The sequence below is a fragment of the Columba livia genome, chromosome 1, assembly GCF_036013475.1.
Source record: "Columba livia isolate bColLiv1 breed racing homer chromosome 1, bColLiv1.pat.W.v2, whole genome shotgun sequence".
Lineage (NCBI taxonomy): Eukaryota > Metazoa > Chordata > Aves > Columbiformes > Columbidae > Columba > Columba livia.
Genome location: NC_088602.1, coordinates 129,828,302 through 129,845,476, shown reverse-complemented (window position 1 = coordinate 129,845,476; position 17,175 = coordinate 129,828,302). Strand labels below are relative to the sequence as shown.

Here is a 17,175-nt window from a genome sequence, read left to right as displayed (position 1 = left end):
TGCAGGACTCTACACTTTCCCTTGTTAAATTTCATTAAGTTATTCCCCGCCCAACTCTCCAGCCTGTCCAGGTCCTGCTGGATGGCAGCACAGCCTTCTGGCGTGTCAGCCACCCCTCCCAGTTTAGTGTCATCAGCAAACTTGCTGATAGTACACTCTATTCCCTTATCTAAATCGTTAATGAATATATTGAATAATATTGGCCCCAGTACTGACCCCTGAGGCACTCCACTAGATACTGGCCTCCAACTAGACTCCGCTCCATTGACTACCACTCTCTGGCTTCTCTCCTTAAGCCAGTTTGCAACCCACCTCACTACTCTGTTGTCCAGACCACACCTCCTCAACTTAGCTGTGAGGATGCTGTGGGAGACTGTGTCAAAGGCTTTACTGCAGTCAAGGTAGACCACATCCACCGCTCTGCCATCATCCATCCACCTTGTTACATTCTCATAAAAGGCTATGAGGTTGGTCAAGCATGACTTACCTTTGGTAAAGCCATGCTGACTGCCCCTAATAACCCTCTTATCCTTGATATGCCTTGAGATGGCATCAAGGATAAGCTGTTCCATTACTTTCCCAGGGACAGAGGATGACCGGTCTATAATTACCCGGGTAGTAATTCCTAGAGTCAGTACAACTACTCTGCCACTAATGAAAATGGTACAGAGGTTTTTAAGCAGCTTAGGTGGGCCAGCTTTTTGTGCTTTGTTCTCTGTCTCTGAAAGCAAGAAGAGGGCTCTTGGCTTCAGATTAATGTTGCTACTTTGTGAGGAATATCCTCTGATTGGAAAAGTCCTGAGAAGAGAATCTTGGACTGTTCTCCAAACCACCTGCTCAGGAAATGGCTCTCTTCCAGCTGCTGTGGAGATGTCACTATTTCTTTTTGATGTTGGGGAACACTTGCCATAAACAGATCTGCTGTTTATATTAGTGTCTTATAGTTACTTTTTGTCATGTTAGTTTATGTGAAAATTAGCCCTGAAGAGTAGATTTTTTTCATTCAGTAATTCCTTCCAGAGCTTGCTGATTGTTTGTCCTTTAGTGACCAAATATAAAAAGCAAAGTAGTTTAGCAAGTCATTTTGTGCAAACCGCAACTGGCCGGCACATGGCCCAACAGTCAGGTAGGTATAAGATCTCTCCCCCACTGGCTTCTCGTGGTTCCTGTACCTACATGAGCACAAGTGACATTTGAAATAGCCTAGCCCAAGGAACAGAATAAATCTTTTCTCATTGCAGTTCTTGTGCTGAATTAGGAGAGCAGCACATTTTTTTTTTAGTGCTCTTTTCATTGTCAAAAACTAAACCCCTGACAAAATGTACAGGTTTATATTTGTTTGTTGGCTGCTGAGTGGAAGTAAGTTTTATGTTTTGAGCTGCTTGTTTCGGCAACATTAACCTGATTTTTTTTGCTGTTCTGCCTTCTTGATCCAAAATAATTTCCTTGTCTTTGTGTAGTAGCTCATTTTTATTATGAAGTATGTGTACTAGTACTGTATGGGTAGATACAAAACATCTAATGGTGTAACCTTAATTAAAGAATACTTAATTAAAGCTCCGTTTGAAACCATTAAGGTGAATGGAACTACTGTAGCAGGAAATACGATAGCAATGTAGGAGTTAGAAAAGATCTCAATATTGCCAAATACTGTGAGTTTGAATCTCCAGTTATTCAAGAGTTATCATAAGGCCTCGATCCCAGAGTCACGTGATTATTATATTATACTAGCTAGAAAGAACTGAAACCACAAACACAGGCAAAGCATTGTCACTAGCAGTTTTGGAGAAAAGCTTGAAAACGTGAGTCAAAAGGTACAGGGGGAAAAGTAAAGACTGAAAAAGACACCAGAATATATTACCTTATTAAAAAATCAGTGTGTTTGCTTTTTTGTCTGGTGTGTGTCTGTTTTTAAAAGCTTTAAAACGTGAATTTAAGAGTGATATGATTCTTAGTTTTTACTAAAAGGGGAAGTGTGCATTTGGAAAGCAAGTCATCGGGCTCTTGAAATAACAGAAATGACATGAAGCTGGAAGTGAGAGGCTTGTCTTATAGTAATATACAACTAGAAGAGTCATAAGACTAGGTCCTTCCATTGACTCCACGCTCAGCTCTTTGTATTTTCAGTGGGAGTTGAGTGATGATTTAGCACTTTGCTGTCTTATGTTCACATAGATCCATTTACTGAGAGAACTGAAAGGGGTGTTCAGAGCAAGGAAGCTAATACAAAAAAGTGAATTAAGAACTCTAGAGGACAGTAAAATTGTTCCTGCTTGTAATGGTGAGGAGCGAGTTTTAGCTGTGGAGGAGAGAGCGAAGCAATATACTCCAAAGCGGGTTTTAACAAGTATCTGCAGCACTCTCTTGAAATTTTTCCTTTGAAATATTTCCTAATTCTTGTGTGTTGTTCTGTGATTTTAAATTGCAGTGCTGGTTTCACGTGAAGGTTTTGGGGGCAATGGTTCTGCCTTCTTGTGCTTTTGCCTATCATGGGTGCTACTGCATGTGAACAGACAGTCATGCCGATAAAGCAGAACTGGTTCTCCCCTTCTCCTAAGACAAGGAAATTTCTTACAGAAACCTAGCATATGCTGTTTTGATTTATAAACAAGCCATCAAATGTGCTGTGTTAGTTTTGAAATCTGTTTCACAAAAAGAGCAAGTGCTTAGTCAGCATCTCCCCTGCTGACTAGATGTATAGATATGTATAGATAATAGAGATATATAGAGAATACCAGAGGTGTATAGAATAGATAATGTACAGAGATAGATGTATAGAGGATAGAGATATATAGAATAGAGAATATCAGATATTGTGCTCATCTGTCATAGACATTAGCAGCATCTTGAGATGTAAGTCTCTAAACAAAGATTAAAGTTTAAATATATTTCTGAATATTTTCATGGAGTTTTATGTTCAGCTATATCATAAGCTGTTTTAATTGCTGTCTCCGATTGTATGGAGCTTAGATTATACCTGAATTAACAGGGAGATAAAATTTGTTGTAAGCCACAGTTGCTTGCTGTATACTTTACTAACTAAGATGTGTCTGTTACTGCTCTCTCTGGAAGACTTTCTATTATTAGTAAGGAACTCAGTTGCTCAGTATCTAAAGCATATACTTGAGGATAGCTACTTGTCACACTGAAATACTTTAAGATCAGCCACTGCCTTGGATTTAATCATGCGGCCAGAAGCAGGGTGCTGGGTCATCCAGTCCCCAGCTGCAGAAGGGATCAAGCTGTTAGGTCGGTGCAAAAGTAATTGTCATTTTGCACTGTGAATTTTAAATTATTATAACGAGACTCACGTCTTTATTAATCAAAATAGAAACCATTACAATCAACACGTTTTTGCCAATGAGAAATAAGTGTATTTATTCCTGTAGCATAAAAATCTGTGCTTCAGGATTTGGTGAACTCTTGAAAGTATTTTCTGCATCCCACTGGTTATGAAAGCATTTTCCCTGCAAAAGGTTGTCAAGACGCTTGAAGAAGTGGTAGTCAGTTGGCAAGAGGTCAGGTGAATATGGTGTGTGAGGCAAAACTTCGGAGCCCAATTTGTTCAACTTCTAAAGCATTGGTTGTGCGACATGCAGTCGGGCATTGTCATGGGAAAGAACTGGGCCCTTTCTGTTGACCAATGCCAGCTGCAGGCGTTGCAGTTTTCGTGCATTTCATTGATTTGCTGAGGATACTCCTCAGTGTAATGGTTTTCCCAGGATTCAGAAATCTGTATTGGATCAGTCTTGCAGCAGACCACCAAACAGGGACCATGACCTTTTTCGGTGCAAGTTTGGCTTTGGGAAGTGCTTTGGAGGTTCTTCTTGGTCCAGCCACTGAGCTGGTCATTGCCGGCTGTCATAGAACATCCATTTTTCATTGCACATGACAATCTGCTCAAGAAATGGTTCATTGTTGTTGTGTAGAATAAGAGAAGATGACACTTCAAAATGATGATTTTTTTTTTTATTTTCAGTCAGCTCATGAGGCACCCCACTTATCAAGGTTTTTCACCTTTCCACTTTGCTTCAATTGCTGAACCACTGTAAAATGCTCATGGTTGAGTTCTTCACCAACTTCTCATGTAGTTGTAAGAGGATCAGCTTCGATGATTGCTTTTAGCTGGTCATTGTCAACTTCTGATGGCTGGCCACTCTGCTCCTCATCTTCAAGGCTCTGGTCTCCTTTGTGAAACTTCTTGAACCACCATTGCACTTTACTTTCGTTAGCAGTTCCTGGGCCAAATGCGTTGTTGATGTTGTGAGTTGTCTCTGCTGCTTTATGACCCATTTTGAACTCGAATGAGAAGGCAACTCAAATTTCGGTTTGGCTAACATAATTTCCATAGTCTAAAATAAATATAAAATAAACAGCAAGTAATAAGTCAGTAGCAAAAAAAAAAAAAAAAAACAAAAAAAAAACAACCAACAGCAAAATATAAAGCAAGAAAAGTGCATTAAAATTATTTGTAACATAACCACATTTATTTTAAAATGTATTCACATATCAAATGGCAAATTTCAACATACAATTCCTTTTGCACCAACCTAATATATGCTGGAATTCATATGTCTGATGGTCCTTCAGCCAACATTTCACAGGGCTACCAAAACGTTTCCAGGTATTTAAACAACTTTTAAAAGAGCAAGAGCTTTCAGACAATTTCAGAAGAAGTTGAAATAAGGACTGACTTGAGTCAGCTTTTCATTTCTCGAGTCCTGTGTGCTGGAGTTTGGAAAATATTTGAGTAAGATGATGTTGCCATTTGAGTAAGATGATGGGGCTGAGCTGGTTTTTTTCTACCTCCTTGAAATGGCAGTTCCCTTCTGTTCTTCTATGTTGAAGCCTTCAGTATCATTGAAAAGTTAACTGTCTGCTAACCTTAGCATAGCAGGTTTTTGGCTGCAGAACAGAGGAGTTTGGGTCATGTCAAGCAAGTCTCCTACACCTGTACATCCCACCCTGACAGTGTTTTGTGTAGAATTGGTTGAGTTAATCTCTGTTTCTTCATCCCCTGATGTTGGTGATTAGATGTTAGAAAAGCTGCCAGTTGCTGTAGGTGTCATGGGACCTGGGATGGGCTGACAGGTCCTTTCCTGTCAGCTGGTAATTTTTCAGTCTGTTTCAAACTGTTGACCTAGATAAGGTAGCAGACAGAATATCCCTTGACCAGCCTGTCACCCATGGAGCCATCTGGCTCCTTCCCATCCCTACACATTTGCATTTATAGTTTAAGTGCTGGAGGACTGGATGATGCCTTGGTTTCATGGCTGCATGTGCTAAATCAGGGATGTCAAACTCATTTTTCACTGGGGGCCACATCAGCCTCACAGTTCCCTTCAAAGGGCTGAATGTAATTTTAGGACTGTATAAATGTAACTACTTGTATATTTGGCCTCCAGTGAAAATGAGTTTGAGACCCCTGCACTAAATAGACAAAAAACCCCATTTATTAAGTGACTTTTTTGAGAAGGTAATTTGAACTTAAATGGAACCTGTCTCCCTCAGTTATGACTGAATTTCTGTTATTATGTTGATACATTTTTCTTTCAAAGGAAGATTAGGAATAATATATGGGCAAGGTAGTGGAACTGTAGGAACTCAGGTATTCTGGACTGAAATATTGCACAGCGCATTGACAGTGTCCTGTGATAGCTGCATGGCTGAAGTGAAGGTTTTGTAATTTTTGTTTAGTTTTGTTTTTCCCAATGCCTCAGTTGCTGGTGAGCTTTCAACTTTCCAGCAAGCCTTTTTGAAGTAGTCTAGTCAAAGTTTCCTACCTGGAGCTAGTAATTTAGATGCATGAAAGAAAATGATGCTAGCATTACAAAAAGGCTTCATGCTTGCTAACTCTGTGTATGCGTGTGCACATGTGCACATACGCCTGTATCTGTTCACAGAACAAAAAAGACAGGGCAGACTTGCTCTGACATCATGCAAGCTTCCCAGCCAACACCTGCGTTGGCTTTCCTGTAACTGTGCCAGGTTTATTACTTCAATAAGGTTTGGTAGAACCCAGTAAGTCCCCTGTTGTTGTAGTCACTACAAAGGAAGGCCCTTAAAGAAATAAATTTGATAAGTGCAGTAGTTGATGCCCAGGCAAAAGGTGAAATGAAGGACTAGTAGCAAGTTCACTGGTGTGTGTTAGGTACTTAGTTCTTTAAGTCTTGGTTCATGACAGTCAGTCTAACTGGAGGCAGTTGGCTACTATTTTCATGAGAGCTTTTAAAAGAGAACAAGACATCTGTCTTTGCAATTTTAAGTGTTGAATTGATCCCATGCAGTGCATTTGGCAAAGATGAAAGCAGATAGTGTTTGGAAGAGAAAGGTGTCAGTGAACGCTTAGGTGAACCATACGTGTTCAAAACATGATAAGAGCTTTTACAGCTGAAGTAGAGAGGTGAATAGAATCCATCAGTTAGTACTGAGTGGTAAAAGCAACTCTCTTGCTTTTGTGTTGAGTTGTTTCATTTGCCCATGTTGAAACATCATTTACTTCTACATTTAGAGTTAGGATCTAATTAACTGGAAAATTAAGTGTCTTGCAGTCATTGCCTGGTCAGAGTGCAGCAACTGCAGCTTTTTATTCTGGTACTAAAATGACAGTCAGAGGAAATGCACCTTCCTCTTTCTGTCCTATTTCTCTCCCCTTTTCTCCCCCTCTCTCCCCCTTTGTTTATCTATCTATCCATCTATCTGTCTGTCTGTCTATTAATGAATGTTGGTGGGAGCTTGGCTTCTGCATTTTTGGAAGACAGCTTTCTCTGTCTGACTGCTAGGACTATTGAAGAAGATATGTCCTCCCTCTCCAGTGTAACTGATACACTTCAAGACTCCTCTTTTAGGAATCAGAAAGCAGAGCTATGTATTCTTCCACTGGAGCAGGGGTTTGGCTGAGCAGATGCATCTGCGGCTTGATCTGTGCTGTTGTAAAGTGTTTTGTTACATTATACGGAGAGAGCAATTTAATCAAATATTATATCAAGGAATTTTCACTTGCTCAACATCCTGCATATACTTTCATGGCACAATGGTTAAAGATTTTAATACCATTTCCACTCTAAGGCCATATGTGAAAGGCTTGTAATGTGAAGCAAATGGGTTTCCTGCATCTGCACTACTTAACCTTGCAGAAGGAAGAACCTGCAAGTCATCTTGAGTTCCGTGTATATTGACTAACAGTGAGGAACATGGCAATAAAGCTACTGTCATTCAACAATTCTTTTCCTGCTGTGTGAATGACATAAAGCACAATGTAATGGCGGCTAAAGTCCACAGTTTTAATATCTAGAAAGCTAAAGACAGATCTCTATATGTGTTGTCTATTAATTTGGTCAAAGAGTGGATATAACAGCTTGATTTATGGTGCTGCTGTTTTTCTTACAAATGGGAGACATTATTGTGCTAAGCCTGCTTTTAAAATCAAGGCAGAGTAATGGCAGTGTGCTTATAGTTTGAAGACATTAACAAAAGAAACATGCTATAGCAGCAACACTTGGTAGAAACACAAGAAATTACTGCTAAATTCCGTGTCCATTTTCAGGCTAATTTGGAAAAAAAAATTACAGTATAACTTCTTAGACTTTTAAAGTTGGTTACTGTGGAAAGAAAGATTGAAAACTTTAGGCTTAGCTATCTTGATTAACTGTCTTGTAACAGCATTCTCTTCAGAACAGGTATGATGCTTATCTGTCCTCCAGATGCAGTTTTTTCAGATGCCTGTCTCCTGCTGCCTCATTTCTTTCAAAGTATAAAGTCTTTGGTAATGTTGAGACTTCTTACGATGTTCTGTTTTAAATTCTCTGGTAACTTTACAGTTTGGCCCTGTCTTCCACCTCTTTGCCATTTTTACAACTCTGTTGTGGACAAATATGATCAGTTTTATTTGGTATACCTACATGAGCATGCTCCTGAACTCTCCTGACAATTAGCACATTGGCTACTAACAAAGCAAGTTGCTCAGTCTAGTAATGGATATCTGCTCCTCCTGTAATAACCAAAGAAAGTAAGTGCCATTGTTTGATTTCTGTGACTGTCAGCAGTGATTTGGTAAATTAATTTGAAATATGTATTTGAAGCATTTTCCACTAAAGTTTTGGGTTTGGTTTGGTTTGATGTTTTGTTTTATTATTTGGTCAGTTGGCCGGTTGTTTGTTTGTTTGTTTGTTTGTTTGTTTTGTTTGGATTTTTGGGTTTGTGTTGGTTGGTTGTTTTTTGTTGATTGGTTGTTTTTTTGTTGGTTGTTTTGTTGGTTTTGTGTTGTGGTTCCCCCCCGCCCCGCCTTTTCTCCAGTTGCCTAGTTTGCATATTGGAGGAAGGTTAGGGTACAAGCAATGAGAATGTGCTGTTACATCTCACTTTCTCTGAAAGTGCTTGTGGAAATCTGTGGGTAGAGAAGAGTAATAAACAATGGTAGTTGCAAATCCACAGAGATAGTGAAGGCCTCTGGAGTAGGTGCTGGGTGATAAGAGGTAGTTTCTGGATTGTACTGTTGCATTTTACCTGGCAAGGCTTAAAGTTGACAGAGTCTCTGTGAGTATTTATACTCCCGATAGGAAAGAGGAAAGGGAGTTGTGCAAGTAGAATTTCACTTGTAATCTCCTGCCAGGTATCAATTAAAGTATAAGAAATGTGCACAAGAGTTGTCATGAAAGCACTGAACTAGACAGTAGCTTAGACAAAAGGATCTTTGTTCTTCAGTTGGTGTCACACTATGGCCTGATGTTCTCTGATGCGTGACAGACAAAAACTGATAGCTGTCACAAAGCATTTAATTTTAGGTTTGGCTTGATTCCAAATCAATTTGCCCAGCTGTGTATCTACACACCTTGACTTAGCAAAAATTTTAAAAATTGAAGTTACTTTATAGCTCTATGAGTTAATTTGTCAGTGTGGTTGTGCAGATGTGTGTGCATGTGCATGTATTATGACTTCAATATTAGATTGAAATTATAGTGCACGGCATCTCGAATTATTTTGTTATAAAGATAAAGGAATCTTCTCTGTAGATGAATAGGAAGTTAAGAATGAATGTCAAATGCATAAACTTAGAGCTAAGTCAGGATGTCAGCATTTTACTACTTTTTTTTAAAAACTTCTAGAATTTATTTCTCTCTTCATTCTCACCCAGTTGGAGGAAAACTACCTTGCTTGTTATTCCTACTGTTGATTGATACCAGGAACTGTAAGAATGTCATTAATATTGTGTGTTAACACTTGAGGGAAAAATAAATGTTCTGTCTTGATGTGAGAAAAAAGTTTCCATTATTGCTATTGTCCCCAGCAAGTAATTGCTAGTTTTCTTGCAGCACTGTTCCTTGGTACTGATGTCCTATCCAGGGGTGAGAAGCTACTTGGAATTTCAAGTGACAATATCTTCATATACGCATTAATAACATTTTGCTATCACTTTACACTTCAATAGAGCCTTATATCATGGGATTTCAGCATGCTTACTGTAAGAATATTTGGCATTTGGAATAAGTGTCTTCCTCTGAGAATTACGAGCTTTTTACAAGTAAGAAAGATGGGACACATTGAAATGGTGTGTCCAGGGTAACGCTGCAAATTGCTGGCCATCAAATATCAATACCAGAGCTGGGTGCAAGTATTAACATTTAGTGGTAGACTTAAGAATTAAAGCCAGAAGCTGAAAATGGAAGTACTGACTTGAAGCTAACTTGCTGTTAAGTATTATATCATCCTGCTAAAGTTATCCTACATCTAACATATTTTGCACTTGAGAAAACGTAAGGGCTTTCATAAAGAAACACAATGAGCCTGTTGTTGTGAAACAGAAAGATGAAGGATATAAAAAAGTTCATGTGAGTATGCACTGTGTGCAGGCAGCCACCTTTGTGAAGGAAGAAACTATAATACTCTGTCTATCTACATCAAAAATATGGCAGCATTCTATTTTGCAGCCTTTTAAGACTTGCTGGGGAGTATTAGTAAAATAGTAGTAATCATTATGCTGGTGCATGTGTGGAGGACTAGAAGAAATGAAAGGATGGTGCACATTCTTTAATTAAAGGATGCAGGTAGAAGAAAGAAAGCACTTTTATACTTCTATCTTTGAGATGAGTTCACGTATGAGAAAAGAGGTAAAAAAGAGATGCAAAGACAGGGTTTCTCTCTGGTGGATCATTCCTGTTGTACCCAAATTTAGTAAATTCCTGAAACTTAAAAAGCCTGAAATGTGTACTGCTTGTGAATGTTTCTCCACTGCTTGTGATGGGAAGAACGGAATAGGCCCAGGATGCTCAGTTCTCCTAAGGAGTACAGTAAGTGATTCATCTGTTACAGGGGCAGAGGCTGAAGGTGACATTAAACTGATGAATACTGGTGAAAACAGTAGCCTTATCCTGTGTAGAACAGCGTCAAAGGAAGAGAAAAGAAAATCCTTTATGGCTGGCATCTGTTCTAGATGCTCAACAAAGGGGAAGTGATGGTTGGACTGAATGATTCGGGGACCTTTGGGATGCTTAAACAATCCAGAGACTTTTTGTGGGAAAATGTGTAGTGAAAAAAAGGCACTCAGTAAATTTCTAAAATTTTAATGAAAAACGATTTCATTGTCACACCAGATGGTGGAATCTGGCAGTTTTATATCACACGATGCTGGGCTGAGCTGATCTTGGAATCTATGCTGGAATTGGGCATGGTGAAGTCAAGTTGCACCAGTATGCTTTGTGGTGTTTTTTCAGTGCTAGGAGCACTACAAAACCATGAAGTCTGTGTTTTATATCCCTAATAAAACAGAATGCATATCAAAACCAAGCTATAAATATTCTTACTTACCAGTGTCATTCCTAGTGTTATCAGGTTGTTTGTGGTGGGGGATTTCTAATATGAACATTGTGTTTTTTCCTAGTGGTCTAGGATGAAAATTGAGAAGGATTGGCTTTATGGTACTGTGAAGGTCAGAGGCTTATAAACAAGCAATAGTTTGTAGGAAAACATATTTCTTTTATTACACCAATTGATACCCTCTGCAAAACAGATTATTTCAAGCATACTTCTTTGTTAGTTTTGAATCCCGCTCATCCCCATGTTTCTTCAAATCATCTCCACACTGCTATGAAGCAGCCAGGTTTGACATCCACTCATCTTGGGTTTAAAGTTAATGAAAATTGATCATTCAGAAGAAGGACTCTCAAAAAATCCTTAATGGTAGACTGATGTCATCTTTGCTCCTGAATGCTATAAACTCAGTATGAGCCCCTGCAGAATTATTTCTGCATGATGAAAATAGCCACTGTAACTCAGCTCTGAAACAGCTACCACTAGCAGCAGCAGTGATTTGTGGGACAATTATGATATATGCATTTTGTTAGGAAAATTGGAGATAAATGCATGCTAAGACATTTGCAGTGCTGTGATACAGAAAATCTTAGTGTTCTTAACATTTTAAGATTCTTTCAGTTAGAGGTAATAATTTTCTCTCAAATTTGAGAAGCAAAACATTGTGTTACTACTTCTTTTTGACTTTTTCTTCAGCCAAGACAGCATGGGAAGAAAGACAGTATAGGAGGAGTCGCAGCCAGTCTGTGATTTTGGGAAGCTTCTGGTCTGATTATGGTTGTTTCATAGACTTTCAGTGTGACCTTCAGCAGTGCACTCAGTTCTTGTGTATAGCTGTTCTTCACCTCTCAACTGGAGATAATTATGCTTATTTTGCAAGAGTGTTTACTGGAGAAATTAATTGCTGCCTCTGAAATGCCTTAGTAATACAGTGAGGGAGCCATATAAATATCTGGATAGATAAATAAATGCAAATTATGCTGCCTACAGATGAAGTGCTCACACCAGGTGTCTCATTGTAACATCTTTTTAAAGTCTCAGCATGCACAGGTGTTGGTAGTAAGTGAGGTACAGTGTGTTGTGTGCATTTCTAATATGTTACGGATCGAGTATTTTGCTTTCTGTGACGTTAGGGATTTATACCATAGGATGTGAAAGTAAGTGGTTTTGATAACAGTCACAATTTTCATATACGGGTTATCACTGTAGACTCAAACTTCATATTTAGCCCTGGGAACAGGGGAAAGAAGTGAAAGAAGGAGATGAGACTTTCTCTGTCTTATTGTCTCCTGGGCAATAAATAGAGTTGTAAATGGATAATCCAGTTCTCTTGATTACCGTCTGCTTTGAATATCTGTAGGGTCAAAATGGCTCACACTTGCCTGAGGTTACTAGACCACTCGTGAAATTTTTCAATTAGTAAAATAGAGCCTGTCCAAAAATTGTGGTGAAAGCCTCTGAATGTAAGTGAAGCCTTTGCATAACTTAATTGCTCTGTAAAGCAGAACTGGTGAACTGAATTCTCTTCCAGTAGCTGTAAATTTTTTTAGAAGACCCGGTGCTTATTCTCAGAGTATTTTGGTTGCTTATTGCCAACTTCTTAGAAATAACAGAGGAACAAATAATGTTGAAAGAAATTCAAATAATCTTGGATAATGGCAAAGCTGTGGCATACCTCAGACCCTGCAACTGCTTTTTCTAAAAAAAGTAGATGTATTTGGTTAATTACTTGACCACCAAACAAGCATCTGCAAAATTCTGCACAAAATCTGCCATTTACTGGCAGTTTGCCAGGTATTCCTGCTCTTTTTGTGCTGTGTGTGAAGTGACATGGACTCCTTGATGAGTCTCAGGAAAATGAGTCTCTAGTTGTTTCACAGTCCAGTTTGTAATATCAATATATAATATCAATATACAGACTTCTCCTTTTTTAACACTCATTAAATTCTGTTTCTGTTCTATGTGAAGAAAAATGCTGCAGTTTAATATTAAAACTTCAAAGGAATTGCACCAGGTTTTAAAATGAGAGCCCTTGTTTACATTGAAGATTATTGTAACAACATCAAAACATTTGAGGCATTTTGGAGAAGAACAATGACTTGTGAGGAAAGCTTTTGTTCCATGTATAATGAAAGCTCACTGCAAAGAGCTGTTACTTACATAGCTGAGCCTTCTAAATGCAACCTTAATTATGCAAGCTCTTATCAGTTAAATATAGAAGGCAGCCCATGGATAGAGCAGTCTAGTATGTCTTGTGACAGCTATGACTGTATTAAATTGCATACTTTGGTGGCATTCCGCTAGCCAAATGGGACTCTAAAATTGAAAGAACAGAATTATTTTAAAATGCTAGATGTCCTAAACCCATTGCAACTTTGTAACTCTAGGTATGGGGCTGGTTAAGTTGGTCTTGAAGGTTTTAGAAAGCAGGCTTTGCATTCCAGATCAGCAGTAGTAATATTGCTCTTCTGCTATAAATTATGACATTCTCTAGATGTGTTTATGTTGTATATGCTTGTTAATGATGTTGCAGTGATGCCTGCTTGGTAACCTAAACAGCTGAGGATACCTGTTTGCTAGGAGAATTTTGGAAAGCATCCTATTTAAAGAAAATGCTTTTCATTATCTGTTTATATATTCTTTTTCCGGTGCTGACACCATGTCTGTGCTTAAAAGCCCATCATTTACTCTTGATTTCTTCTGTCTTTCCATACACCTTTTTTGTTCAACTAGCCTGAGACCTTAAACACTGCAGATGATGAGAAAGAAATTAATGAGTTAGATTAACATCTAATTTAATGAGGAATGGAGGATCAGCTAACTGTCTGCACCAGACTTGCAACGGGCCAGTTAAGTTAGTTAACGTTAGGGTAGTTAATTAGGATAATTTTATTGTGTGGAATTGCATGTGGTAAAATTGAAAAAGCAGACTCAGGTTGTGTACCTTCTTCAGAAAGTGGAGTTCCCAGAAATCTTCATAGTGCTATATATTCCCTCTTCCTCATTACTTATTTAAACAGCTTTATGTCTATGTTTTTACTTTTGTTTCTTTTTGAAAAAGGGTAATTACTTAACAAGTGATATGTTGAAAGAGCTCATTGTGACCTTCCAGTTTTACCGCTGAGTTTTAATAAAGCTTACTGCCTAAGGTCCTATGAGGAGAGCAGGATTGTCCTGGGTAACTTGGCAGCCTGCTCCCCGGCAGCCTCTCTGCGCAAATGTGTGTTCACAATGCCGCTCCTGTGGCAGCTACATGCCTGTCCTGGTTTCAGCTGGGATAGGGTTAATTTTCTTCACAATAGCAACTATGAGGCTATGTTTTGAATTTGTGCTGGAAACAGTGTTGATAACACAGGGATGTTTTGTTTATTACTGATCAGTGCTCACACCAGTCAAGGCCTTTTGTACTTCTCACACCACCCCATCAGCGAGCAGGCTGGGGGTGCACAAAAAGTTGGGACAGCTGACCCCAGCTGACCAAAGGGATACTCCACACCATATGACATCATGCTCAGTATATAAAGCTGAGGGAAAAAGAAGGAAGGGAAGGATGTTCAGAGTGATGGCGTCTTCCCAAGTAACAGTTACGCATGATGCAGCCCTGCTTTCTGGAGATGGCTGAACACCCGCCTGCCCATGGGAAGTAGTGAACGAATTGCTTTGCTTACGTGTGGGAATTTTGGTTTATATATTAAGCTGTATTCATCTCAACCCAAGAGTTTTCTCACTTTTACTCTGCCGATTCTCTCCCTCATCCCACCAGGGGCGGGGGTTGAGCGAGCAGCTGCACAGGGCTTAGTTGCTGGCTGGGGTTAAACCACGGCAGTGCCCCATTCAGATGGGTTTAGTGCAGAACCCTGCTTGAAATGGCCTGCTGGCTCCCTCTTCACTGGAGATGAGCATCCCACCATTGCTATATTTGATAAAATTGTTAATGGCTAGTTTATATGGTATCTGTTATCTATTAAGATTTTCACTAAGCTCCCAACTATTTGCAGCTTAACTTCACTTCCTTACAAAATTTCTCTCAAGTTCAAGTGCTTTTTGCCTTGAGCTTTTGTCAACTGAGGTTGACCAAGGTACTTTAGTGAGACTTGGCTTCCCACACCTGCCCATACCAATTCTAGCTGGTTTTCAGTGGAAGTTAGGTGCCTTGCTCATTTCTGTGCCTTTGAAAATAAATTTTAAAATAAATTGCATTACATTCAGTCTTTACTGGCTAGGACAGAGAAGTGAGAAGTGAATCACAAGACCTCTGTTTCAGGGGCTGCTGCTGACTTGCTGTGATGTTTTAGCTGGACTGTACACTCTGTTCTGATTCACTTTTCTTTGTGGGAGGACACAGTGGTACCCATGTAATGGAGGTACTGAGACTTAATTGTTTAAACATGGTGTTGCTGCAGGAGTGTCTAAGTTGCAGTACTAAAATGATTTCTGTTTGAATTCCTGGTGTGACAATTTGAAATTAAAAGCCTTAGCAATGTTAAATGGTTAACAGATGAGAAGGTGAAGCAAGGAAACTATATCTAGAGTCATTGTTGGCTTCTCCTCAAGCTGTAATCATCCCTATGTATTTTTGTTGTCAGTATATCGGTTAGTCATTTAGTTTCACAACATGCAACCTTATTAAAAAGGAAATATTTTTTGTGATGGGGAAGAGAAAGGATCTTGGGCAAAAGCAGGTGAAGTTTACAGGTGTGTTTATTTCTGGAGTTCAGAAATATTGACTGTATTTTGGTTTATGAATAAATTATTTACCTTCTAAAACTGATGATTGGTGTCAATCTATTCCTTTCTTTTCAGAGTCTATTTCATCTCTAACATTTTGCTGATTTGTGTGTCAGACCGGTAAATGCTGTGTCTGAATAATTAATTTTCTCAGCTCAGGTCCAGAAAATGAAGTCATCTAAATTACTGTTTTCTGCAGCAATATTCTTCCTAAAATACATGGATTGTAATGATACACAAATATTCCTTGGATACCATACTAATGCCTTTTAGAGTGCCATAACAATTAGCGCTAGTTTTTACTTGGTATGTGCATTTCAAGGCCCATGTAATTGTTACTTCTGCACATAAAATCAGTTTCAGTATTTCTGTTCATCAGACCTGATTGTGATTAATACTTTTGAGTTTCACATTCACGGAGGTATAGATGTATCTTTACCTAAATGTATTTCTTTTATCTGTGTATCCATCTCCTCTGAGTTTCTGGCTTTTCCTTAAGTGTACAGACAGTAGACTCTGGGGGACTTTTATTAATCTGAATTGCAAGAAAACTTTCATTGATTGCATAATCAATAGAAAATAACCACTTGTAGAATGATGAGCATAACCATATTAATTAAAGGCAAGCTAATGGGCTGACAATAAATGACTTAAATGGTATTGCTTCTGATTCGTATAAGAACAGTGTGGCATGATTTATGCTCAGTTAGATTTGTGTCATGCAGCATGTTGTATCTGAAGTGATCTATTTGGAATGGTAATTTTAACACCTTGTATATCATACATTACTTCTAGCTTACATATTGAGTTTGGAGCTTAACTTTACTGTTCCGAAGCATCATCTGGGAGAAGGAGGTTTTAATCCTATTCCTGACAAACGTGTAAAATATGAAGTTAAACTCCATGTTATGAAACAGAAAATAACACTGTAAAGGCATATGAGACTTAGACCTGAGCTCAATCACTTTGAAGTTATAAGTCCTTTAAATGCTTTTTTGTGTTTGGAGACTTCTCATGTTTCAAGTTACTGCACACCTCAGATATAGTCAGGAAACATGGAGCTGCCTGGACCTGAGGTATAGTAACCTGGCAGTAGGGACAGCAGACCTATTAGTAGCCTTTTGAAGGTACAGCGAATCTTCCATTACACCTCTTTTGGCTGTATTATTGTTTCTGCTTGTGGGGTTCAACTTCAAAATGAGAAATGGGGCACAACTGGTTGATACAAATGTGAAAAGAAGCAGGCTTAGGACTCCAGTCAAGTCCATCAACTACAATTCTACTTGTCCTGATTGGAAACAAATGGTTTGTCATGTGAAGACATACCTGGATAAGGAGTAGGACTAAGGCAGCTGTTAATGTTGGCATAGAATTCTGTCATCCCAAGGTAACAGGTAGCAGCAATGGTAGAAACGTAGACTGATATTACCATGATGGGTAGAGTGCCTCCATTAGCACTTCTCAGTGCCTTGCCTGTTCTCCTGGATGCATGAAAGCACAGATCTTCCCTTCCTGTTTCTCACCAGGCAGTCACATCATGGCTAGTTCCACCCACGGTACTAAGGATGAAAATGATTTTCACATGTATGGGTGCTGCGCAAGAGGATTGTACATTTCACGTAATATGCTATTCCTTTGTTT

At 38.9% G+C, this 17,175-nt stretch overlaps 1 protein-coding gene across 3 annotated transcripts in view; it reads left to right on the top strand.

Annotated features, from left to right (window-relative positions):
• Positions 1 to 17,175, top strand: part of TSPAN9 (tetraspanin 9) — a 161,329-nt gene that overhangs the window by 97,419 nt on the left and 46,735 nt on the right. The window lies entirely within an intron of this gene.